The sequence below is a fragment of the Myodes glareolus genome, chromosome 4 (genome assembly GCF_982192425.1).
Source record: "Myodes glareolus chromosome 4, mMyoGla1.1, whole genome shotgun sequence".
NCBI lineage: Eukaryota > Metazoa > Chordata > Mammalia > Rodentia > Cricetidae > Myodes > Myodes glareolus.
The window spans coordinates 21,889,998-21,917,499 of NC_142029.1; the positions used below are offsets into that span (position 1 = coordinate 21,889,998).

Here is a 27,502-nt window from a genome sequence, read left to right on the forward strand (position 1 = left end):
AATTTCTCGGGTCTACTTTGCTTGCTAGAGGCAAGCAAGGCTCTCATCTAAGAGAGGCTTCCTGACTCAGCTTTAGCTGCAAAACCTTGCAGCTCATTAAGAGGTCCTGCCATGAAACATTTAAACGTTGTTGATGAAAAGCTGAATGCATGCTTTTCGGTTTTCAGCCGCAGCAGGAACAAAGCTGTGCTGTTTTAAAATGCCGGCTTTCTAGGCTGTCCTGCCAGGGCAAACTCTGACTCTTTCAGGCAGGCAGTCATACTGAGTGTGGTCTGTGAGCAGAATGCTGCAGCTTGCTGGCAAGGACCTTGAAACGCCATAGAGTTGTGGCAGTGAACACAGCTCTGGCTGGTACCTCAGCCATGAGAGTGGAAAGCTAAGGAATGGGCTAATTCCAGCCGTAAAAGCCACAGTTTTAGTCCTTTCCTTAAAGGCTCATGTGGTCAGAAAAAGAGAGATATACAGTAAAGAGAGGTTCAAAGATGAAGAAAACCTCTAAATGGTTTACAGGGTGTTAAAAATATATGCAGGCTAAAAGGTTAAAGTCATTAAAAATAAAAAAGAAAGAAAGGGAGATATAGGGTGTGGTGGTACACACCTTTGATCCCAATGCCTGGGAGGCAGAGGCACATTGACCTCTGAGACTTTAAGAGGCAGAGGTAGTTGACCTCTGTGACTTCAAGATGTGGTAGCACACACCTTTAATCCCAGTGCTGGGGAGGCTGAGACAGTGGGATCTCTGAGTTCAAGGACAGCCTGGTCTACAGAGTTATTCCAGGACAAAGATATACAGAGAACCTGTCTCAAAAAGTTAAAAGTAAAAATAAAAGAAATAGATGTTGAAATAAAGCCGCATAAAGATGGAAAATACACAGAGAATCTTGATACTGTACGCTATTATGCTCTCTTTGAATTGTTTGATTGCTGAGGAAGAAACAACAGCTGCTAAAAGACTTTTGTTTATAAATGCTGCTGAACTAACCCAAGATAGGTATTTTGAAAATACCTTGGCTTCAAAACTGAAGTCAAAAGGTATGTTGCTTTGGAGAAGAGATTTTGCTTTTGTTTTCACAGAAAATGAGAGGCTCTGGATTTATTCAGAGTTAAGAAAAATCACCTTTGACCAAGGGAGGCCACCTGAAAAATCTCCAACAGGAATAGATGGCCCAGATGTCTGAATTCTACATCCAGAACAGGTTCAAGACTGCTGCCTGAGATGATCAAGACTCACAGGATACTTCAGTGAGGACTTGATTATAACTCTAAATTTTCTTTAGGTCCCCATAAGATCATCAGCGCCCCCAACCAGCAGGAAGTAGCCTGAAATACTACGCCCACATTCCCAAAAAATGGACTATGGGTATTTTCCTTTGTTAAAAAAAAAGAGGGAAATGGTGTGGGAGAATTATCTGTATTCTGTCAATCATATATTTTAATAAAACGCTGATTGGCCAGGCAGGAAGTATAGGTGGGTCAACCAGACAGGAAGTAGAGGTGGGGCGATGAGAACAGGAGTATTCCAGGAAGGAGGAAGTCCCTCTGCCACTCCTGTGCAGACCATGGAAGAGGCAGCATGTAACTTGCCCAGCTGAGAAAGGTACGGAGCCATTATGGCTAACATAGATGAGAATAATGGGTTAATATAAGTTATGAGTTAACAAGAAGCCTGACCTAATGAGCCAATCAGTTTATAATCTTATGGAGTCTTGTGTGTGATTTTCTTTGGGACTTGCCGGTTGTGGGGTACCAGGCAGGAACAGATACCCCAACAAGCCAGCCCCCTCATGCTACACCCATGTCTGGGACTAACACCTGTTTGTAACTCCAGACCCCTGGGAATTCTCACCTAAATGCCTAAAAACTATAGCTATGCATTATCTAAGCAAAACTTGTGGAATCCCTACCCTGGGGCTCCCCACATCGAGGAGAAAAACTGAGAGGATGTAGGGAAGAAAGTAGTCACCCTCACCTCAATTTTGAGTAGTTTATTCTCATCCTCATTGGAAAGACTGTGTAGCCATTCTGATATCTTCTCCAACTCCTACTTCTTGCATTCACCAAATAACAGAACAGTCTGCCCAGTAGAGATGCTTGCATGGTACTCCCTATGTTCACTGTGGGCAGATACCAGAAAGACATGAAAGCCAGCATGCATGACAGCATGCTCATTGATTTTAACAATCAGCGTTTGGATTATTCATTCCAGTTCTTTGTTAGAGCTGAGCATGGAATCCTAGCACTCAGGAGGCTGAGACAGGAGGAGCTCAAGTTCAAGGCTAGCCTGCGTTATTTAGTAAGTAAGCCTTTGTCTCAAAAATACTAAAACAATGGGTTATAGAGAGGGCCCATCAGTTAAGAGCATTTGTTGCTCTTGTCCAGGACAATAGTTTGGTTCCTAGCACCTATGTTGTACAGCTCACAACTCTGTAACTCTACCTCCAGGGAGCCAATACCCTCTTCTGGCCTCCACAGGTACCTACACACAGGTGTAAAAACCTTTGTGTGTAGACCACCAATCAGTTCCGTCCTGCCAGTCACTCCCCAAATATCCAGACAGAGGTTTATTATTAGTTATAGATGTTCAGCTGATAGCTTAGGCTTATCTTCAGCCAGCTCTTACAACTTAACTTAACCCTTTTCTATTAATCTATGTGCTGCCTGAGGCTCGTTTACCTCATCTGTGAACTTCCCATGTTGCTTGTGACTCCTCCGACTCCACCCTCTCTCTGACCTGAGAATCCTGCCCAGCTATCAACCAACCAGTTTTTTTATTAATAAGAGTAACACATCTTCACAGAATACAAAGGATTATTCCACAGCATTTGTGTGCTCCTAACAATCTTTGGGTTCAGTAAGAGACCCTGACTCATGAGAATAGGGCAGAGAGCAATGGAGGAAGATATTCCACAACTGCATAATTTTACACACACACACACACACACACACACATACATGCACACACGCACATACACATGCATGCTCACAGAGGTGGTTTGAATGAGCAATGTCCCTCATAGTCTTAGGCATTTGAACACTGAGTTGCCAGTAGATGACGCTGTTTGAGGAGGTTTAGGTGATCAGCCTTTCAGAAAGAAGTATATCACAGGAAACAGGCTTTGCAATTAAAAGTCTGTTGCCATTTTTAGTTTGCTGTCTCTGATTCGTGCTTGCCATTCAAGATGTGAGTTCTTTGCTTCTGCTCCTGCTGCTGTGCCTGCCACCATTATGAAATCTTATCCTGCTGGAACCCTAAGCCAAAATAAGTTCTTTCTTGCTCATGTGGTTTTATCACAGCAACCAAAAAGTAACTAACACATATACACACACATTAAAAAATAAAACCCTGTGCCCCACAGCTCTCTGACATCATTCACTCTGGCCAGTCCAGAGCTGTTCAATCTGTATTTTCTTTCCCATGGAAACCCGACATCACTTGCCTAGCCTATGTGAGGCCCTAGTTTGGAACTGTAGTACACCTCCCCTCAAATAAATGAAATAGACATGTATCCATTTCCTTCTGCTTTGTACTCTGGCATCCATTAGTGTTTGATGTGGGATTCCCCTCTCTGTATGTTATGAGTATGTCTTATTATCATTGGTTAATAAAGAAGCTTCTTTGGTCTGTGGCAGGGCAGAATAGAGCTAGGCAGGAAAACTAAACTGAATGCTGGGAGGAAGAAGGCAGAGCCAGAGATGCTCCATGTAGCTGCCAAAGGAGAGAGACACCAGAACCTTACCAGTAGGCCATGGCCTCATGGTGCTACACAGATTAATAGAAATGGGTTAATTCAAGATGTAAGAGCTAGTTAGAAATATGCCTGAGTAATTGGTCAAGCAGTGTTTTAGTTATTATAGTTTCTGTGTGACTATTTGGGTCTGGGTGGCCGGGAGTGAAAGAACAGTCTCTACAAAATAACACCCACCATTTGGGGCCTGGATCCTCATAAGACTTTAACAAAAAGCTTAAGAAAAAAAGAAGGCTTCTAGACACACAAAAATGGGAGCCAAGCACAGCTTCTTTGTAGTTGCATTTTTTCAGATAGGCACTGTTTGCAGGCAGCAAGCAGAGTCATGAATCCTTTACAGGAAGGTTTCCTGGCTCAGCATTAGCAGCAAAAACTATATGGTTCCTTTAAGAGTTGGCTTCCTGGTTCATGCTGGTCCTGTTATAGAGCACTTCAATGGTGTTTGTGAGCAGCAAGTTATACTTGGCAACATAGACTCACTGAGTCCCTGGAGCTAGGATGGTAAGCATGGCTCTCAGATGTGGTGAACATGCCTCCACCATGTTGGAATGGGCAGAACAAACAGCAGGGCCATGAAGTTGGTCCTAGACAAGCCCTCTTAGCATTTTTTTAAAAAAATGTTCCTTGTCAGAAAAAGATTTCAGATACACAAATAGGACAGATTCAGACATAAAAGACCTCTAAACAAAATATAATGTGTTTTAAAAATGTAAGTAGGCTTGGGAGAGAGAGGAAAAGGGGTATAGACAGTTATAAAAAGAAATAGTTTTTAAAAAATAGAAAATTCCTTAAAGAAACAGTAAAAGTAATAAAAAAGAGTACAGACAGTCAAAGATTAAAGGAGTAAAGAAAAATAAGCCACATAAAGATAGAATATACAAAGAGAGTCTGGATTATGCATATTATTGTATTTTCCTTTAATTTTTTGACTGCAGAGAGACATTTAATTCTAGGGGCTGCTAAGCTAAACTAACATATATATGTTAAAGGTATCTTGACTTCAAAAATTTGAGTCTAAGGATATGTTACTTTGGAAAAGAGATTGTGCTTTTGTTTCCACAGAAGATGAGAACCAATGGATTCCTTCCAGACTAATATGACTTAATGCAACAAGACCACCCCAAAAGTCTCTGTGAAGCCTAAAATTACTTCACCCAACTATAGCAGGAAGCAGTTTGGAGAAAACTTTGCCAAAATTCCCAAAATGATTGCTTATAAATGTTTGTTTTCATTTAAAGGGGGTTGATTATATATGGTTAAATGGTTACAGTCAATCTCTTTCTAAAAAAGGGGGGAGATATAATATAAAGATGAATACTTTGCATTGATATGGATCTTGATCTAATGATACAAATTTAAGATCAATTTGTTACAATGTGTATATGTATTTTTGCTCTTGTTTAAGGTATTATGTTTATGGAGTTTATTTAAAAATGTAATGTATAATTAAGAAATACAGATTAACATATAGTCATCTATAATAGTTAAACTGTGATCATGGTAGGTTTTCTAGATATATTGAGACATATTTTAGTTAGACAGATAATCTTCAATGCCTCAAAGACCTATAGAATATGGTATTTAAAAGGTTTTAAGAACTTAGACTTTTCTCGGCAGTGAGACATGTCTGTTTCAGGCAGCACCAATATACTTCAAAAGGTTGGTGGGCATTGAAGAAACTCATTATGGAATTTGCCTTCCATGTGGCAAGGCTAACCATTTGGGCAAGAAACTGCTCTTGTTTGGACTGTTTAATGGTATGTAGTATGAAAGGGATATGCAGGACTCACAGAAAAGTGACTGCTAAACTTTCCAAAAGATGGAATGGTCCATCAGGGTTCTTGCTTCATGAAAGAATCTGCCAGACATTCTGCAGGACACAGAAGAAAGCAATTGATAAACTTTGCCATTAAAAGGCATAAAAGATCTTCAAATTTCCTGCTTCATGGAAAAGTCTGCCAGATGCTATGGGCCTGTAGGCTGAAGATGGATGCCCCAGTGTTACAGAAGAACTTTGGGTGATTGTCCAGGCAGAAAGATATTTCTTTCGATTCTTGAGTTTTGGAAGTTGCTTATAATAAACTTCCTGTTTACTTAAGTAATATTACATCCTTCTGGAGTCTTTAAAGAGTTTAAGACAGATAGTTATAGTTTTCCTTAGTTATGATAAAAGATAAATTATATATAAAACTTTAGACTCACAAAGATAGGATAGATGATAGAGTATTTTCCTTAATTTGCCAAATGTAAATGAACTAAATATTTTAACCATGATTCTTGCTTGAAAACTGCTTTTATATGCAATTTTACTATGTTAAGGTTAAACTTTCCTTTTTATTTTGACATAAATGGGGAGATGATGTGGGATTCCCCTCTCTATGCTGTGAATATGTTTTATTATCGTTGATTAATAAAGAAGCTCCTTTGACCTGTGGCAGGGCAGAATAGAGCTAGGCTGGAAAACTAAACTGAATGCTGGGAGAAAGAAGGCAGAGTCAGAGAGATGCCATGTAGCTGCTGAAGGAGAGAGACACCAGAACCTTATGGAGAGGCCACAACCTTATGGTAATACAAAGATTAATAGAAATGGGTTAATTCAAGATATAAGAGCTAGTTAGAAGTATGAAAGTTAGAAAAATGACCAAATTGTCATTGGTCAAGCAGTGTTGTAATTAATACAGTTTCTGTGTGATTATTCGGGTTTGGGCAGCTGGGAATGAAAGAGCAATCTCTGCTTACAAGTGGTTCTCCTGAGTATCCTTTCAGACACAAAAGTCAAAGCTACCCAGCAACCCCTGGGTTTATTGCCACCATTCCAATCAAACCACCAATTTTCTGATCATGCTATTAGTCCTGGGATCAAATCCTGTGTCCCACCATTGAGCAGTATTCCCAGTCCCAGCTGGATAATTTTTGCATTATTGCTCTAGCCATATACTTTGGTCCTTGGTTCATTTCTGTGGCTGTGACAAATACCTGGAAAAAGAGCCATGTGGGGTAGAAATGTTTTCCCTCAACTTACAGTGCGAAATCACAGACCTTCATTGTGGGGAAGCCAAAGCAGGGGCTTGAGGCAGCTAGCCACACCCCAGTCAATAGCAGAGAGAAATGAATACGTGCCCACCCCTCTGCTCACTTTCTTCAACCTGACACAGCCCAGGACCCAAATCCAGGAATGGTGCCACCCACAGTGGGGTGGGTCTTCCCACGTCAATCCTCACAGTTAAGACTACTCCCCATAGGTGTGCCCAACCTGACCTAGACAATTTCTCCCTGAGACTGACTCCCTCGTTGATTCTAGATTGAGTTAAGTTAACAAAGGAACTTTCCCTTTGCACATCAATAAAAACCAGCCTTGGTCCCCTCATCTGTAACAAGCCGTAGAAGAGCTGAGTATCACATGGTAACAGGTGCATTCAGAGCAGGTAGCCTTGGCCTGGCTGCTCACTTCCAGAGAAAGTCCTTTGAAATCAGACAGTTTGTGGAAGCAAGGTGTGTCTTCAACTTCATCTTTTCTATTTCATTTATTATTATTTTGTTGTTGTTGTTTTGAAACAGGGTCTCACTGTAGTCCTGGCCAGGAGCTTGCGTTCATTCCTCTTGCCCTTACCTCCCTAGCACTATTGATTACAGGCCTGTGCCACCATACCTTAGCCACCATGCAGCTTCCCTTGGACTACTTTCCCCTTGCTTCCTGTGGCCTCCCACACCGGCTCCCAATAACATTGGGAATACAGTAAGAACCTGTTCTTACAAGCTTTTGCTTGTTCTAGCTTCTAGAACATTAGAATATTCTGCATAACTCCTACCATGGCTGGCCCTCATGCCAAAATATCCAAGGCTTCAAAGTTACCTCCTTGAAGGCTGTCCTGGCTCAGGTGGTGGCGCCCCACCCGGCCCCACCTCCCAGAATGTCACCCGTCACAGAAGCCTGTGTTTCCTTTGCAGCTTGGGACACAGCCTCCCACAAACATTTTCTCGCTGCGTCTGTTTCCTGTCTCTCGGGCTGGATCATATGATCCTCATTAATTTGGTTTGTGTCTTTATTTGTCCAATGCTTCAGGCTGTGCCTGATGCACAAAAGCTCCGTGGATGAATTTTAACACTGCTCTCCTTGGTCTGCCCAGCTGTGTGCCGTCACTGGGCACCTTGACTCCTCGAAGCTCTTTTAACTCATTTGCTGAGACCCACCTGGCTTTGTGTTTTGAACTGGAGACACTTGCACAGAGAGACGGTGTGGTGCAGACCCTATGCTTGAATTTTAGCCCTGGAGGCCCACACAGCCTCACTCCGGAAACAACACAAAGAACAAATCCCTTTGGACTTTATTCAGCTTGTGCTTAGCCATTGGTAAATGCCACAATGCCCGCTTCAGAACACATAGTAGGCACTCAAAGGCCTGAGAAAGTATAAGACACCATAAAATGTAGACCAGCCTGCTGGTGGAGGTTTATCAGGTCAAAATAAAAATGACACAATCTCTGTGTCTCAGTTAATGTTCTATTGCTGGAAAGGGACACCATGACCAAGGCAACTTTAAAAAGAAAGCATTTAATTGGGTGCTTGCGTCCAGCTTCAGAGGTTAGTCCATGGCTATCAGCAGAGAGAATAACAGGAGACAAGCAAACGGGGAGGTAGAAACGGTGCTGGAGCAGCAGCTGAGAGCTCACAGCTGACCTGAAAGTCTGCGGCAGAAAGACAGATAACTGGGGTTGGCAAGGGCTTTCTACAACTCATAATCCACCCCCAGTGACAAACCTCTTCCAACAAGGCCACGCATAGTAATCCTTCCCAAAGAGTTCCACCAACTGTGGACCAAGCGTTCTAATATATGAGTTTATGAGGTTGATTCTCATTGGAATTGCCACACTAAGTCTAAGTGTTGACAATAAAGAAACCATGACATTGTCTTAAGAAATGGTTAAAATGACAAGAAGCTCTAGACTGCAAGCCTTTTGTAGCGTAATTGAAAGAAACAAGCTAGAAAACATTAACACAAACCTGCACACAAATGTTTGTAGACATTTTGTTCAGAGTTGTGGCTCTGCAGGAGCTAGCATACATGAAGCCCTGTTTCAGTTCACAGTACCAGATAAACCAGGCGTAGTGACAGACTCCAGCCCTTGGGTGGTAGAGGCAGGAGATGGGAAGTTCAAAGTCATCCTTGTCTACATAGTGAGTTCAAGACCAGCCTGAGCCTCATGAGACCCTGTCTCAAAACAACAAAAAGTTTCATTCATAATTATCAAAAAATGGACAGCAAGATGGTTCCGCAGGGAAAGGCACTTGCCTATACACCTGTGTTCTGAACCTGGGGCCTATGTGGCAGAATGCAAAAACTGACTCCTGAAAGTCGTTCTCTGACCTCCACACATGCAGTACTGGGATGTCCACACCTTCCCCTCACATAACTCAAATGAATAAATTTTCCTAGGGCTTCTATTGCTGTGATAAAACGCCATGACCAAAAGCAACTTGGGAGGAAAGGGCTGATTTCAGCTTATACTTCCACATCAGTGTTGATTACGGAGAAGTCAGGGCAGGAACTCAAAACAGAGCAGGAACCTTGAGGCAAGGGCTGATACAGAGGCCCTGGAGGAACACTGATCACCGGCTTGCCCCTTGTGGTTTGTTCATCTTGCTTTCTTATGACCAGGATCATCAGCCCAGGGGTGGCACCATCCACAATGGACTGGGTCCGTTCATATCAATCATTAATCAAGAAAGCATACCACAGGCTAGTCTACGAGTCTGGTGGGGGCATTCTCTCTACTGAGGTTCACTCTTCCAAAATGACTCTAGCTTGGGTCAAATTGACATAAAAATTAGATAGCACATAAATGTAGTTAAAAATAAAAATAAAAAACAGCATAATTGCTGCAAATTGTAGATAATTCAAAAGGGAATGGATAAATGGTGGTACAATGGTACTATGAAATATTTTTCAGTTAGAAACAATAAATAAGCTCTTAACTATGAAAAGGCATGAAAGAAACTTAAGAGCAGCATACAAATTGCTTAGGGAAGGAAGCCATACTGGGAAAAAGCAAAACCACATAGAGTTGAAAATAAATAAATAAATAAATAAGAAAAACAAATCAAAACCAAAACCCCACAGTACTGCCCTGGGGCTGGGCCTTACTTATTATTTGCCCTGAGAAGAGAGATTTGACAGGGAAAAGGTCTATTTTAGCTCACAGCTCAAGGTTGACGTCAAGATCCCAGAGCTTGAGGTAGCAGCTCATGTGGAAGATGAACTCATCTCTGTCCAGCTCCCTCTCTCCCTAACATGGGCCAGAATCCCAGCCGAGGACAGGTCCTGCCCACAGTGCTGGAGTCTTCCTTGTCCATTTAAAGAAGTCAAGATAATCCCCACAGGCGTGCCCAGAGGCCTGTCCTCGGGTAATTCTAGATCTCATCAAGTTGACAGTTTACACTGACCAGCACAGGCTGAAGAGGGAGGAGGGTTCTGCAGTGCTGACTGCGTGACGTTGCATTTGCCAAAAGCCAATGCCTTTCCAGTACAGAGGGCCTTTAGTTTGAGCAGTGAGTGGAAACGGAGTGATACTGTTGATCAGGGCTTACAAATGCAAAACGGCAAACCAGGGGGGCTGGGGATGCTGGGAAAGAGGTCGGTGAGGGAATCTTACAAGTTTCTGTTAACCTAAAACTGCTCTGGAAAGTGGATTAGAGACCAACTGCACAATGGAAGGACCCATTGTTAATGCACTGGACATCTATGTGGTCATGCGTTCAGGGACTGCGGGGAGTCTGGTGGGTGGGTTGTCTCCAGTGGGATCACAGGAGTTCGCTCTGCGGGCTCTCTCTGTCCTTAATTTCCAGAACAGGATGGGCTAGGGAAGGCAATACTAGCAGGAGCGAGTTGTGCGCTTGATGTCGCGCTTGTCGTGGCCGAGCGTCGCTGACCCCACAGAGGATTCCGCGCGTGCAATTGTGTGTGCACACCCTGGTAGGCGCGGACGGTCCCTGTGGCCCACGATGTTCGTGCGCCCCTCTGCGGGAAGCAGCCACTGGGCCACCACCTCAGTGCTTTCGCTTTGCTGGAATGTTCCCCTCACTGCAGAAGTGCACTTTGTTCCCGAGTGGGGGAGGGGCAGCAGGACCCGGCTCCAGGGCGCCCAGGGACTTGGAGGGCGGCCAGCTTTCCGTTCCCAGGGTGCCTTCTGGCGGGGGCGAGGGTTGTCTGCATCCCAGCTGGGCAGCTGGAGGATACTGGACCCGCCTGGACTCCAGGGCCAGCCTTGCCAACCACTAGCTTCATGCTCTGCAGCAGAGGCTTGCTTCTTCATCTGCAAGTCGGGGACCTGAATAATGCTGACAGCACTGCCTACCCGGCCCTGCCCTGCCGCAAAGTCCTCTGCAAGTTCCTACCTCCCAAAACCCCTTTGAAGTACGTGCTGTTAACGTAATAAGGTAATTATACTATTAGTGGGATAATTCTCCCTGGCTGCCCACACCCCTCGAACATCGCACATGCTCTGATCACAGAAAGGCTGTTCCAGTCCCCTCCCAGCAATAAAATGTGTACTATTATTTTCACTTTAAAGACGGAGAAAGAGGAGCTAAGGACAGGTAAGTCCTGTGTGGAACGGCACAGCTCCCAAGTGGCCATCCTGATGTAAACCCAGGCAGTCAGCTGGAGCGTTTCCAGCTCTTAAACTGCAAAGACTGCCTTCCCCGCTGCTGCTTTCCGGTGGCCCTTCAAATGTTCCTTCAGATAAATGTACTTATCCAGACATTGCAGGCTGGGTGTGGTGGTGCGCGCCTGTAATCTCAGCACTCAGGATGCTGAGGCAGGCAGAGTGTGTGTAGGAGTCTGTCCTCGCTACACAGCGAGTCTAAAACCAGCATGATCTATAAAGCGAGAACATGTCTCAAAAATATGAAAAGTGTGTGGGTGTCTCAGCAGGCAAAAAGCTCCTGCCTTATAAGCCTGAGTTCTCTCCCAGGAACCCGTGGTAGGAGAAGAGAACCGAATCCTGAAAGCTGTCCTCTGACCTCTACACATACACTAATACATTTATTTAGTTTTTGAGAAAGTCTCACTGCGTAGCTTAGCTGACCTGGGATTTACAATGGAGGGCAGGGTGGTCTGAAACTCATGGAGATCTGCCTGTTTATGCCTCCCAAGTGCTGGCATTAAAGGCATGCACCACCACAATGGAAAATACAACATTTTTATAACATTAAAAGGAAATAAAGCCAGTGTAGTGGCACAGGCCTCCCAGGACTTAGGAAGTAGAGGCAGGCCAAGCTCTGTGAGTTCTAGGCCAGCCTGGTCTACACAGTGAGTCCAGACCAACCAGAGATACACAGTGACATCCTGCCTCAAAAAAAAAAAAAAAAGTAAAAAGAAATTGAGAAGGACATTGCTGTTCACACTAATAATGCTTACTAAGGAATGATGGTTACTACAAAAATACCTTGTAAATACTGAAATACTGTGTGTGTGTGTGTGTGTGTGTGTGTGCACTTGTGTGTGTTCTTTGGAGATTGAACCCAGGGCCTTGCACACTTTAGGCAAGCATGCTTTTCCACCTGGCTACATCCCCCAGCTCTGACTGTCTGCTTACATTCTATTTCTTAGGAACATGGCCTCCTCCAGTGACTGATGGTGCAGGCTAGCCTTGAAGGGCAGTCCTTCCTCCCTCCACACACTGCCAGAGCCAACTCTGTCTGGTAATCCGAGGCGCATTCAAGCTGTGAGGGTGTAATGAGTACCAGATGACATGTCACACCAGCTGTGGAGTCTTTCCTGGAGCCCATCCACCTCCTGGTCTATGCCTATGGAGCTGCCGCTCCCCAGGACACACACACACACACACTCTCATGGAGCCTGCGTGCGGGCGGCAGAGGAGGAGGCTGCAGGTCAGCTGCCCTAAGTTCTAATCATAAAGGAGGTCCTGCTGCCAAAGATCACAGTTCCTGTCCCCTCACAGTGCCCTTCCAGCCTCCTCTGGGTTAAAGAGCTGGCTCCTGCCTGTACGTGTGAGGCCTGCTGCTGTTTTGATGAAAGTGGTCCTGCCCAGGGAAGAAAAAGAAAATACATATACAGTGAGGAGTTGGTAAGTGTTTGATGAATCCTTGAGCCACTTAGATTTTTTTCCAAAACCCCTCTTTTTTAAAGATCTCTCTCCTTCCCCCTTTCCTTCTCTTGTCCCTCCCGCTCCTTTTTCCTCTCCCCCAGGGTATGTATAAGTGTGTGTGCATATGTGTGTGTTCTCATGCGCATGGAAGTGAGAAGAGAGTGTCAACTCCTCTTGACTACACAGAACAGGCCAACGGTGTCACTCATGAAGAGAACATCATCAAGGCTGGGGATTCTGGGTTTCATTTAACAAGGAAAAAGCTTGTTCCTTGTTCAGAAATGAAGTTCAGAAATGAAGAGGCTCATATACTGAGTCCCATTAATGTAGATTGCCATGTATGAAAACTCTGAATCTATCTGGTTTTAAATAAAGGAAGGAGACTAGAAGGAAGAGGAAAACACAGTGTGCTTTACAGAAGCATGTATGTTACCTTTCCTCTCAAGCCACAGGACAGAACCCAGCCACATGGCCACATACGGAACCAGAAGCATGCTTGGAAATGCAGTTTTATTCTGGGTGGCTTCATGTCCAGCTAAAAAAACCCAGCTTTTAGAAAATTAGAAACAAATATAGCAAGACAATTAGTCTTTTTTAAAAATATTTATTTATTATGTATACAGTATCTGTCTGCGTGTATGCCTGCACACCAGAACTCATTACAGATGGCTGTGAGCCACCATGTGGTTCCTGGGAATTGAACTCAGGACCTTTGGAAGAGCAGGCAGTGCTCTTAACCGCTGAGCCATCTCTCCAGCCCCCAAAACAATTAGTCTTTAGCACAAAAATAAACTACATGTTCTTCTTTGGTTAGCTGTATTAGGAAATAAATGCATTTCCCTGACATGTGAGGTGTGTACTTCAGGACGTTTGGTTGCTGAGAGGTAGGATAGGCAGATGGAGTGTGCGGTCACTGTGGTCACAAGATGTAAACAGGAGACCGTGGGAGGTACCGAGAGCCCATGTGTCTCCGTTTAGCCATCCTTGTCCTTTACCTTCCTGCATCCTCATTTCTGAACTTCAAGTGTGAGGTTGAGCATGGAGTAGACCATCTGTGTGTGACACGTGTCTCTGTGTGTGTGTGTGTGTGTGTGTGTGTGTGTGTGTGTGTGTGTGTGTAATGTTAGAATACCCCTAGAAGAAAATGTAGCTGCTTCCTGGAAGGAATCATAAATGGTTTGAGGATGGGGATGGACAAGAGATTGGTTTACATTTATATTCTCCTACATTCCTTAATGTTGAATTGTTCACATGTATATATCCAACCATGGAAAAGTACTAAAATAGGTTTAAAAAAAATTATTTTATTGGGCTTGGAGAGATGGTCTAGCAGTTAAGATCACTTGTTGTTCTTGTAAAAGATCTGGATCCAATTCCCAGCACCCACATGGTGGCTCACAACTGTCTGTAACTCCAGTTCTACTGATCCAGTGCTAATTTCTGTCTCAGACACATAAAATACACTCATACACAGAAAATAAAATATTTTAAAGATTTATTTTATTATTTATTTATATGTGTACGAGTTCATACAGGTGTTGATGGAGGCCAGAAGAGGGTATCAGATCCTCTGAGGATGGAATAACAGGTAGCGATGAGTTGAAAAGAACCCATTTTCTGTTCTGTTAACTGTTAACTGATGAGCTGTCTACAGTCCTAAGAAAACTTACACAATGGGAATAGTCGAAAGGTACTTGTCGGGGTTTGAATGAGGACGGCCCCCATAGGCTCATATATTTAAATGCTTGGTCCACAGTTGGTGGAACTCTTTGGGAAGGATTAGGAGGTGTGGCCTTGTTGGAGGAGGTGTGTCACTGGAGTTGGACTTTGAGTTTTAAAAAGCCTGTGTCATTCCCAGTTAACTCTCTTTCTCCTAGTGTTTGCAAATCATATGTAACCTCTCAGGTACTGCTCCAGGGTCAGGGTTCCCTGCATGCCTGCTGTCATGCTCCCCACCATGATGGTCATAGACTCTAACCCTTTGGGACCACGGTGCCAAATTAAATGATTTCTTTTCTTTGTTTGTTTGTTTATTTATTTATTTATTATGTATACAATATTCTGTCTGTGTGTCTGCCTGCAGGCTAGAAGAGGGCATCAGATCTCATTTCAGATGGTTGTGAGCCACCATGTGGTTGCTGGGAACAGAACTTAGGACCTCTGGAAGAGCAGGCAATGCCCTCAACCACTGAGCCATCTCTCCAGCCCTAAATGATTTTTTTTATAAGTTGCCTTGGTCTTGCTGTTTTGTCAGGCAGCATTATTTCACAAATTCAAGGACTTAAGAAACATATTCTCCTGCAGTCTTATGATGGGGGAGCTTCCCTAGGCTATCAGAGCAGGCACAGATAAATCTGACTGCTGATTCAACAGCTGGATTTAAAATATTACATGTTAAAAATGAATGTTGTAGTCCAGACATTAATAAAATGGGGCTGGAGGCTTGTTTTCCTTCATTTGATCAGAAGGGAACTTTAGCTAGGATCCAGTGTGTGTCTTTCAGGCTACATGTCCACTGTACTGGTTGATTTCCTAAAATACTTGCCAGTTGAAAATGAATCCACCATCTAGCTGAAAAAAAAAGCAGATTTCATGGGGGTTGGAGAGTTGGTTCAGTGATTGGGAGCACTGGCTGCTTTTCCAGCCAACCTAAGTTCAATTCCTAGCAACCACATGGTGGCTCGTAACCATCCATAGTGGGATCTGATGCCCTCTTCTGGTATAAAGTTGCTCATACAGCTGGCACTCATATACATAAAATAAATTTTAAAAAAAAACCCAACTCATTAAGGTCCTGTGATGGCTCATATTGATCGGACCCTTGACGAGGTCTAGAATCAGGGTAAGACAAACCCCTGGGCATGCCTGCGAGAGTTTATCTAGATTAGGGTAATTGAGACAGGGAGACCCACTTTAAATATAGGCAGCACATCCTCATGGGCTAGGGTCTTGGTGGACTTGAACAGGAAGGAGAAAGGGAGCTGAGGGCCAGCATTCATCTCTGTCTGCTTCCTAATTGGGGCTGCCTCCTGTTCCAGCCTTCATGGCTCCCCTACTGTGCCCTTAACCTGGGAGCCAACCGGAAGCTACTTCTGTCATTCTGTCAGAGCACGAAAGAAAGTGAGAAACAAGGTATAAGTGGCCTCCCTTAAGAGGTTGTCTTCCTTGATGAAAGACACCTGTGTCCTTGAGAAGCAGAGATGGGGTTGCTTCTGTGAGCTTCCCAGGTCTCCTATGACCCAAGTTCATGTTCCCTCCTCCAGCTAGTGGCTAGCACCCTCCCCCCCCCTCCATGGCTGCAGTACAATCAATAGTCATGGGTTTACAAATGACTTTGGCACCTGGGAGGCTGGTTTGCCTTTTCTTCTTCACTTTACTCTTATATGATTTCTTTTCAAAATACATTTATTTGTTTATCTATTTATTTATATGGCGTGTGTCGTTGTGCACACATCCACACTGTAGAGGTCAGAGAATAACTTGTCCTCAGTGACACGTGGCCCCCAGCAAAGTTGCATCTCCTAAACTTCCCCAAACAGTATTATCACCTGGGAGCCAGTGAGGGACAAGTGCCCTTCAGACCACCACAGCACACCTGCGAAGGTCAGAGCACCACTCTGGTGGGGTCAACTCTCTCCTCCCTTTCTATGGGTCCTAGGGATTGAATTCCAGTCACCAGGCCTCAGGGAGGAGAGCACCTTCCCCTGCTTAGCCATCTCCTCAGGCTCCCTTATCTTGCATTTAGTTTGCTGTTTTTTGGGTTCCCCCCTCCTCTGGTTTCCTAAGAGAACAGCTTGAATTGTTGATTTAGACTTCCTTCTTCCCAAACACATGCATTCAGTGTTGTAAATCTCTCTCTAAGCACGGCTCTGTAACAGCTCACAAATCTTCATAAGTTTTGTTTTTATTTTCACTTAGTTGCAAATATTTTCTAATTACACTTGAGGTTTCTTCTTTTAACTCGGGCTTTATTTCAAAATCTGCCGTTTAACTCCCGAGTATCTGAATTTCCTGGCTCTCTCTCTCTCTGTATAACTCCATCATGTTCTGAAAGCAGACACTATGACTTGAATTCTTTGAAACTTGTTAGATGTGTTTTATAGCCCCGATTGTAGGCTATTTGGGTGAACAGTCCATTTTGCTTAAGCAAAATGTCTATTACATGGTCGTTGGATAGAGTTGTCTACAGATGTCTGCTTGATTGATGGTGTTGTTGAGTTCAGCAATGTCCTTACTGATTTGCTAGCTGCTGGATCTGTTTTGTTTTGTTTTTAAAACAAACAAACAAACAAACAAACAACACATGTGTACTTAACATTTTGCCTGCATAGTTGTCTGTACACCACTCGCATGCCAGGTACCCTCAGAGGCCAGAACAGAGTGTTGGGTCTCCTGGAGCTGGAGTTACAGATGGTGATGTGGGTGCCAGGATAGGACTCAGGTCCCCCAGAAGCAGTTTCTGCTCTTAACCACTGTGCCATCTCCAGCACCCCACCCCCCACACTCTCAATAGATCTTTCCTAATAGAAGGAGCTGATGTCGCCAGCTGTGATAGGGGGGTCATCTCTTTGCCTTTGCAATTCTTTCAACTTTTGCCCTCTGTATTTTGATACTCTATTTCTGTGACCTATATGTTAAATATTTCCATATCTCTCTGAAGAGTTCAACTTTATCTTCATATAATGCCCCTTATATCCTTGATAAGTTTTCTCACCCTGAAGCCTATTCTGACTGAATACTAACACCAACTCGACACTCTTGCATGTTGGGCAGCCGTGCCCACATTGGTGGTGGTCTCAGTTCCTTTGCGGTTGCTCTGACAAACACCATGACCAAGGCAACTTCCAGAAGGAAACGTTTGTTCGGGTGCATGGTTCCAGAGGGCCAGAGTCTGTGATGGTGGAGTGGAGGCGGCGGGCAGCAGGCACAGTGGCTGGAGCAGGGACTGAGAGCGAGCTCACATCACAATTGCAAGCTGAGAGAGGGTTAGAAATGGCGGAGTCTTTAAACTCTTAAAGCCCTTCCTGTGACACACTTCCTCCAACAAGACCACAGCTACTCACCAAACAGTGCCGCCTACTGGGAACCAAGGATTCAAATGCCTGAGGCTATGGGGGGACACTTACCGTAAGCACCATCAATTAGCCCTCAAAGTTTTTCTTAATAAGATTTTCTAGAGTTTGACTATGAATGTCTGGGCATAGATTAATTTTGTTTGTTTGTGTGTTTGTTTATCTATTTGGTATTTTTATTCTTAGTGTTTGCTTCCCTTTGTTTTCTGAGACAGGGTCTCTCTGTGTAACCCTGGTTATTCTGGAACATTCCCTGTAGACCAGACTGGCCTCACACTCACAGAGGTCTCTGTCTCCTGAGTACCGAGATTAAAGGTGTGTGCCACCATTCCCAAACTCTTACTGCTTTTTGAGCTTCCTATACTTAAGTTTTGGTCTCTAAAATTAATTGAGGGAATAGTCTCAATAACTATTTCTTCAAATATTTCTTTTTAATATTTATTTATTAGTGTCTGTGTACGCACATATGATGTGTGTATGTGTGTCTTGTGTGTATGAGTGTACACATGTGCTTGCCAATGCATGCCAACGTTTTTTCCTTATACTTTTGCATCAGTTCTGAACATCAAACTCAGGTGACCAGGTTTTCATGGCAAGCACCTCCCGCACTGAGCCCTCTTCCAGGCCCTCAGTCTCTTGTTCCATTTTCTCTCCCTTCTTCCTTCCTCCATTGCTCCTGTCATACATGTTTCAGTATTTGTGGCCCTGATGGTTCTCCACTCATCGAGTTCATTGTTCAATTTGGTTTGGGGAACTTATTTTTGTTATTTTTTGTTTGTTTACTCTTTTCTAAGTTTTGGAAATTTCTATTGTCTGATCTCCCACGAGTTGTCCTCTGACCTCCATACATGTTTCCAGGATTCATGCATGCATGTGTGCACATATGCAAAGACATATACATAAATAATTTTTAAAAGTTTTCTTGGGGCTAGAGAGACAGCTCAGCAGTTAAGAACATTTGTGCTGTTGTAGAGGACCTGGAATCTAGTCTCAACCCCCACAAGGGGCTCACAACTATTACTGTCTCTTTCCCTAGGAGATCAGCTGTCCTCTTCTGACTTCTGCTGGTATCAGGCACACACCGTGTATGCAGACATACATGCAGGTCAAATATTCATACACATGAGATAAAGCTTTAAAAGGTTATCTTCCCATCATGATGATCTAGTCCTAGCTCATCAGTCTTTTCTTGCCTCACACTCTGTCTAAAGCTCCCATTACTGTATGCTAACTGGTAGCAGGAGCTGGATTCATTTTGTTTTAGCTCTTAGAAAGAATCTACATTTCTGTATTATGTATCACATTTGTCTCAAGGCTTTGCTGTATGACCTTGCCCAAATCAGGACACTTCTCCTAGTTCTGCAAGATGCTTTTGTTTTTTGTTTTTTTGGGTTTTTTTTTGTTTTGTTTGGTTTGGTTTGGTTTGGTTTTTGGTTTTTTGTTTTTTTGTTTTTTGAGACAGGGTTTCTCTGTAGCTTTGGTGCCTGATCCCGAACTCACACTGTAGACCAGGCTGACCTTGAACTCACAGAGATCCCCGCTTGTCTCTGCCTCTTGAGTGCTGCGATTAAAGGCGTGCACCACCACCACCCTGCCACCAAGATACTTTTAAATCATAAGCAGGTGAACTTTATCAGCTGCTGGCTTTTGTCATTTGAGATGATCATACGACCTTCCAACGCTGAGGCAGCATGGAGCTCCCAGGGTAAACCTGAACGGTGATTGTGTTTTGAAAAACACAGCTGATACCTTATTTATGTTTTTTGCGTCTTTCAAGGTGAATAATGTTGTCTCTGTGATCATTGCCTTGCCTTGCCTGGTTAATTTCAGAACTGAGTTACATTGGCTTAACCAAGGGAGCTGGCAGCTTAGAGTAGCTTTCTAGAACAACTGATATAAGCTAGTGGTTCCCTGCAAGTGTAGTCTGACTGTAGAAGTGACCCAGAAGCCGTGTCACCACAATGAATTGTCCCATCCTCGCTGTTCTGTCTGCTTACCATGTGCTTTGAAAGCGTTGGTTGGCGTTCATGTGACTTAGGTGCTTCTCACTGAAGGGAAAGCTCACCTTCCACCGTGCAGAATGAAATCTCTTAAGTCTGAAGTTCACTGGACTGAGCTGACTGCAGCAAACTATCACCTTATCTCCCTCCAAAAGGATGGGCCTCACTTTTCAGAGTAGATCCCCAGGGAGACACACACACACATACACACACACACACCCCGCCAGGGACCAGCCTCTTGAGTACCAACCACCTACTTACTTACACTGAGTTTAAACCCACATCTACCCATAGCTCTTTCCAGCATCCTCAGAACATGGGGTCTCCCTTCTTCCCACCCCCTCAGTACAGGGTTTCTCTGTGTAACAGTCATGGCTGGCCTGAAACTTGCTTTGTAGACCAGGCTGGCCTCGAACTCACTGAGATCCGCCTGCCTCTGCCTCCACGATGCCTTGGGGGGGTCTCCCTTCGTAAGCACAAAGCTAGCTCACTGGGCTCTAGGTTCAGTCCTGCAGTTGCGATAAATACCTGACAAAACCTAGTGGGAATGGCCTTGTGTTTGCTCACCAGTACAGGGTGCAGCCCTGTGGGAAGTTAAAGCAGGGACATGAAGCATGTATTCACATCACATCCCCATCAGCCTGGAGAGAGAACCAATGATGCTTTGTGCCCGACTAGCTTTCTCTATTCCTATACATCCTAGGATCATAAACCAGGGAGTGGCGGCTCCCACTTGCAGGCTGAGTCCCTCCACATCAACGAAGACAATCAAAAACAATCCCTTACACACATGTGCATAGGCCAAGCTAATCTAGACAGTCCCTTATTAGACTCTTCCTAGATGATCCTAACCTGTGTCAAGTCAACAGTTAAAACCATCACACTCATACCAGGGGTGGTGGGTGCATTCATTTGATTCCAGCACTCAGGAAACAGAGGCAGGTGGATGTCTGTGGGTTCCAGGCCTCCAGCCAGAGCAGTATGGTGAGTGTTAAGTATTTTCTTAAGATGCCAAACCTCTCTCAAATAATCCCAAACAAACCAAATTACAAGACGCCCATGTTTAATGGAGTGCTCCCGAGTGGCCCCGGGAAAACATGGAGAGGGAAAGAGAGAGAAGGGGAGACCATGTGAAACCCGGAGACCACATGTTCATTCTCTGGGGGGCAGTTTAAATAGCCTGTGGGAGTGGCCCCAACCTTCCCTGGGGAGTGGTTACCTTTGGTGGGCTTTCTTGACCTTCCCTGGGGAGGGCTCACCATTTGGCAGGCTTTCTCAGAGGTGGAGTTTGGACTGAGGCAACTCCCAGGGAAGGGGGCTTATGCCAGGAGCTGGGGTGAAGCCCCCAGCTAAACAATCTGGACTTTTTATATAAAGGGGTGTTAGGAAGCTGAGGTGATGCTTCCGCCCAAACAGTGAGACCCTGTTGAACACACACACACATACACACACACATGAAAAAGAAAAGAAGAAAAGTTAGTTTTTGCCTTTTTTTTTTCTTGTATCTTGGGCCTGGAGAAATGATTTGCTGGTCAAGAGCATGTATTGCTCTTGTGGAGAATCTGAGTTCAGTTCTCAGCACCCACACAAAGTCTTACAATTGCCTGTAACTCCAGTTCCAGGGGATCAGGCAACCTCCTCTGGCCTCCACAGCTTCTGCATGCAGAAGTCAGCCAGGTGCGCGCACGCGCGCACGCACACACACACACACACACACACACACACACACACAAATAAATAATAAATAATTTTTTAAAACTACCCTAACAAAACCTCATCACACTCCTAAATCCATGTAGTCTCCTTTGTTCCTCCCCCAGAACCCCACTCTCCAAAGGCCTCCTCTTCAGCCCAGCAGCATCCTCAGACCCCACCCACCCCCAAGATCCCTCTTTTGTGTGCTGTGCCCAGCACTCTCTCACACTGCAGGTGGGAGGGGGAATTGGCAAGATCTCTCTGGGAAGCAATTCTGTAACCTGACTCAAAAGCCTGAAAAATATTTGTGCCCTTTGTCCCAGTAATCCTACCTCTAAAAAAATCTGCCTAAGGAAATAATCAGAAATGCTGACAAGGGGAGATGTTTAAAGATGTTAATCTTACTGTTATTTTAACAGCAAAAACTGGAAACCATCTAAAGGCGCCGCAGCAGGGGCTAACTTAAATAAATTGTACTAAAATGGAACGAAATATCGTGCAATCAGTAAAAATATCATTTTGGAAGTATAGTTGACTGGATAGTTGCATAAGTGGAAACAGCACACAACTGATCTGCACAATTCAGGGCTGGTTTCTTTCCATATAAAGATAGCTCACACTTTTGGAATGTCTACTATTGCTGTTACATACGTTCCCAAAGTCCTCGGGACATTCCTGTCCTGTTCACACCATTATCCTCGTTTTGTAGAGCAAGAACAGAACCGATGTCTGCGGGCTGGGGAGGAGGGAAGGAATAGTTTCCTGACCCTCTTCTGTAGTTTCCAATTCTTTTTAAAACAATTTGAAGAGATTTGCTAATTTTTATTTTATGTGCACGTGTTTTGCCTGCGTGTATGACTGTGTGAGGGTGTCAGATCGCTTGGAGCGGGATTACAGACAGTTGTGAGCTGCCATGTGGGTGCTGGGAATTGAACCAGAGATCTCTAGAAGAGTAGCAAGGTTGCTCCCCCCTACCCCAGGGTTTCTTTGTGTAGCGGCTCTGGCTGTCCTAGAACTCCAGAAGTCACTGAGATCCACCTGCATCTGCCTGCCAGGTGCTGGGATTAAAGGCCTATGCCACCACCACCTAGTGCAGCCATTGCTCTTCTTAACTACAGAACCATCTCTCCAGGCCCTGATTCCCAATTCTTTTGAAAGAGGTGACTTCTTGGTTTCTTTTGGGTTTGGGGAGATTTTTGTTCGTTTGCTACCTCTTTTGTTTTGTTTCTTTGTGTAGCCCTGATTGTCCTTGAACTTGCTCTGTGGATTAAGGATAGCCTCAAACTCAGAGACCCACCTGTCTCCGCATCCAGAGTGCTGGGATTGTAGGCATGCAGCACCTTGCCTGGCTTTGCTGTTTGACTTTAAGTTACTGGTTTTGGGGGTTTTATTTTTATGTGGTTTTTAGATATTTTGTTTCCTGTTTTGTTATTTCCACTTTGCATTTTTTGTATCGCTTTTTCCAGCTGCAGTGAATGGCTTCCTGGTACTACAGAATCTACTGAGGAGGACTTTGAACCACATACTGAAAATAAAACCTTTCCCTCCAAAGTTAATCCAAATTGATAGAGTTGGCGTTTTAAAGTGTGTCTGGGGACAGAGGAATTTTCAAGCAAGTGTCATGCTCCTCCCAAGCCAGTGAGCTCCCCAGTTGGAGTCCTTTAAGAGACTGAACTTGGTGTGGGGCTGGTTGTCCTGAGGGGCCCCTTTCTCTTGCCCTGACTGGGATTTTAACTCCCTAGTGGGAAACCAAGGGCTGGAAGTTAGGCAGAGAAAACCCCAGTTCCTCTTCTGCCCCTCCACTCCCTGCCTTTGCTGTCTAAGGCTAACATCTTTCCTTCATGTTCCCTGATCCCACCTTTCAGCCGGCTGATCCTATTAAGGGACAGTAGTGGCCCCAGAGGCTCTTGTGGCCCGGTCCTCCTTCTGGGGACCTTTCAGTTTATCAGCTAAAGAGGATAGGCCAGAGGAAGGGAGGTATCATCGACCAGAGCTAGCAGCAGAGACAGGAGGTTGGCCTTGAAGGGCTGTTCCCACCCACTCAAGGGCCTCAGGAAAACGTAGCTAGCAGCAGGAGGCGTCTCTAGGGCGTCGCACTCCGGGCAAGCAGGCTCGCAAGCATCCACTGCCCGCGGGAGCATAGAGAGGCCTCCTGCGCGTAGTCATCGCCCTCTGGTGGCAGATTGAGAAAGGTACAGCTGTTCGCTGAGCCCCACCTCCCCCTCTCATCCGTCTTCAGCCCAGAACTTGCTAGAAGGGGAAGACGCGAGTAGGTCAGGATTGGAACCTGGGACTCCGGTAAATTCTCCTTTCAATTGACGTTTACAACGACCTCCAGAAACTATGAGGAATAAACATCCCAGATTTAAGATTCGCTCGGGCTATGGCAATAAGGAGAACATTCGTTAATGAGGAATGTCTAAAACAAGAGGGAAGGGGGCTGGAGTATTAGACAGGCGGGTAAAGAGAGTCACCAGAGACCTCCATAGAAATAGGCAGGAAGTGTGGAGATAGCCCTTTCTCGGAACGTGCACATCAAAGTGCTTCATTCCTTAGCTTTCTGCTGGAACCCAGATTTAGCAGTGGGAGTGTCTATGCAGGCTGCTTTGGCCAAGCTCTGTAAGCAGCAAAAAACAAAAAAAAAAAACAAAAAAAACAAAAAAAACAAAAAAAAACAAAAAAAAAAACAGAAAAACAAACAAACAAAAAAAAACCGACATCTTCATTTATGAGAGGAAGAAGGAGGAGCTGAGGAGCACTTACTGCTCTTCCAGAGGAACAGGAGTTCAATTCCCAGAACCCAGCTCACCACTTCAATCCCAGGGGATCCAGCCCCTCTTCAGGGACGGACACACACACACACACACACACACACACACACACGTACGTTAAAAGGGGAGAGAAAAAGGGATTCTGGGTCCAGCTGTTAAGCAGAAAGAAGATTCCTAACGCAGACACCGGAAGTCGAGGCAGGAGCCAGACTGAGCGCTGGGGTTGCGTGGGGTCGGATAGAGGCATCCCTAGATTGCTCCAGGTGAGCCAGACGTTGATTGTTCAGAGAGGGAGGCCCTCCCTCAATCATTCGGTTACTATCTCTTGGATAATCTTCCCTACTGTTTCCCACAACACACCTTGTTATGGAACGGCCCCTGTGACAGCCTCTCCTGGGTCTCGGAAAATCCTCTTAACGGAGTGCTTTCTAGCCCAGCCAAGGTCAGGGCAGCCACCCTGCTCAGCCTGTCCTCTGGCCCGTGGTCCAGGCAGGAGGGCTGAGCTTACAGGATCTCCTCACGGGGAGTCCAGGTAGAACAGTTGCCTCTGAAAGTCCCAGGAGACAGTTTGGGGATGTAGCTCGGTTGGTAGAGTACTTGCCTATCTTATCAAAGCCCTGATTTTGATCTCCAGCAATGCATAAAACCCCGAGTGGTGTTGCCCGCCTGGACTCAGAAATGGAAGCAGGAGGAGGAGGCCATCTTCAGTTACACAGTGAGGCAGGTACAGGGGACTCTCAAAACGTGGCTAAGAGGGGCTGGAGAAGTGACTCAGAGGTTAAGGGAATTGACTGCTGTCCCGGAGCTCCTGAGTTCAATTCCCAGCAACCACATGATGACTCACACCCATCTATAATGAGATCTGGTGCCCAGAACACTATATATATATATATATATATATATATATATATATATATATATATATATATATATATAATACTTTTTTTAAAAAGTGGTTAAGAGACCCACGACCCAAGTTCTGTTCCCAGGAACCGTTGCAGTTCACAGCTGCCCATAACTACAGATTCAGAGGATCTAATGCACACCCTGCCCTGTAGTGAAAAATTAAACAGTTAAAAAAAAAGTGTCAGGCCGGGTGGTGGTGGCACACGCCTTTAATCCCAGCACTTGGGAGGCAGAGGCAGGCGGATCTCTGTGAGTTCAAGGCCAGCCTGGTCCACAAACGCTAGTTCCAGGACAGGCTCTAAAGCCACAGAGAAACCCTGTCTCGAAAAACAAAACAAAACAAAAGTGTCAGGAGGAGCCCCATCAAGGTGGATGAGGAGGCTAAATCTGGGGAGACAGACTAGCAACAGCGTCGTCCTCTCCCCACCCCCAGCACTTCTACCCACTTCTGCCCCTAGCTTCAGGTGCAGGAGGTGCCAGCTAAAGAGGGAGGTGAGGATGACCCAGGAGAGGTCAGCATGGCAGCCTAGGCAGTGCCCCTTGTCCAGACTTGATTTCATTATTAACTTTTTTTATTAGCTTATGTGTGGTTGCTGAATTTTTTACTCTTTACTCTTTTGGGGGACTGCCACCCAGCTCCCAAATAAATCGCACACGGAGTCTTATTCTTCCTTATGAACTTTCAAGCCTTAGCTTGGCTTGTTTCTAGCCAGCTTTTCTTAAACTATCCCGCCTACCTTTTGCCTCTGGCTTTTACTTTTCTTATTTCTGTAACCTTACTTTCACTCTTACTCCGTGGCTGGTTGGGTGGCTGGCCCCTTCTTTTTTTAATTCCTTGATCTCTCTTCTATTTATTCTCTCTGCCTGCTAGCCCCACCTATCTTTTTCCTGCCTTGCTATTGATTGTTCAGCTCTTTACTAGACCAATCAGGTGTTCTAGACAGGTAAAGTAACATGGCTTCACAGAATTAAACAAATGAAACATAGAATGCAAAGCATCGTTGCATCATTAGAACAAATGTTCCACAGCATAAACAAATGTAATACAACTTAAGATAATATCCTACAAAGCATATGAAAGAATGAATTTCATTATATTTTCTTTTTTGTTTTTGTTTGTTTGTTTGTTTTTCAAGACAAGGTTTTTCAGTATAGCCTTAGCTCTCCTGGAATGTGCTCTGTAGACTAGGCTAGCCTCAAACTCACAGAGATCCACCGAGTGTGTGCCACCACTGCCCAGCTCATGATGACATTTTCATGCATGTTTATCATTGTACTTTGCTCATATTCACCCCAGTAGTTAAGCTTGACTGTCCTTCATCCCCTCATGCTGGCTTCCCACCTTCTCCCAATAGTTCTTTATCTGCTTTCATGACACACACGTTCACTTTCCAAAATCTAGATTCTGCCTGAGACAAAGCCTCTATGGGACAGGGGATGGAGCAGCAGGATTGGGTGTCTACCTGACTGGATCTTGGTCTCGCTCTGGTCTCATCACTCCTTGAATATGCTGTTTCTTCCCCTTAGAAAAAGAATGTCCACTCTGGGTCATTATATGTTGGAGGCATGTAACTTGTTTTGAACACTGTAAGAGACTTTTTAAGGAAATTGTTTATTCAGCGTGTGCATGTGTACTCACATGTGTGTGCATGCACATGTGTGGAGGTCAGAAGATTGGGGGACTTGATTCTCATTTTCCACCTTGTTTTCAGGCAGAATCTCTGGTTAGTTCTGCCACTGGGTTGCCAGGGACCAAACTCAGATTCTCAAGGCTGTGTGGCAAGTGCTTTATTCACTGGCCTGTCTCACCAGCCCTGAGTGTGGACTTTTTAAAAGTATTCAAATTTATTGATTTTAATTTTGTTTTATGTGTATGAATGTTTCCTTACATGTCTGTGGGCCACATGCATGCAATGTCCTTGGAGGCCGGAAGGAAGAGGGTGCTGGGTCTCCTGGGACTGCAGTTCTGGATGGCTGTGGGCAGCCATCAAGTCCTCTGCCAAAGCAAGCAGGATTCTTTCTCTGTAGCCTTGGAGCCTGTCCTGGAATGTACTCTGTAGACCAGGATGTCCTTGAACTCACAGAGGTCCACCTGCCTCTGCCTCCCTTGTGCTCTGATTAAAGGTGTGTGCCCCCACAACCTGGATTCTTAAATTAAGGATTCTTAACTGCTGAGACATTGCTCCATCCCTGACTCTCAGGACT

The 27,502-nt window shown here is 44.8% G+C and overlaps 1 long non-coding RNA gene across 1 annotated transcript in view; it reads left to right on the top strand.

Annotated features, from left to right (window-relative positions):
* The first annotated feature begins 10,928 nt into the window (after positions 1-10,928).
* LOC146894563 (uncharacterized) overlaps positions 10,929-27,502 on the top strand; it is a 28,602-nt gene continuing 12,028 nt past the window's right edge. The window contains exons 1-2 of the long non-coding RNA XR_015001755.2: positions 10,929-11,180; positions 12,355-12,832. This is a non-coding gene — a long non-coding RNA (uncharacterized LOC146894563). The remainder of the gene's footprint in view (positions 11,181-12,354; positions 12,833-27,502) is intronic.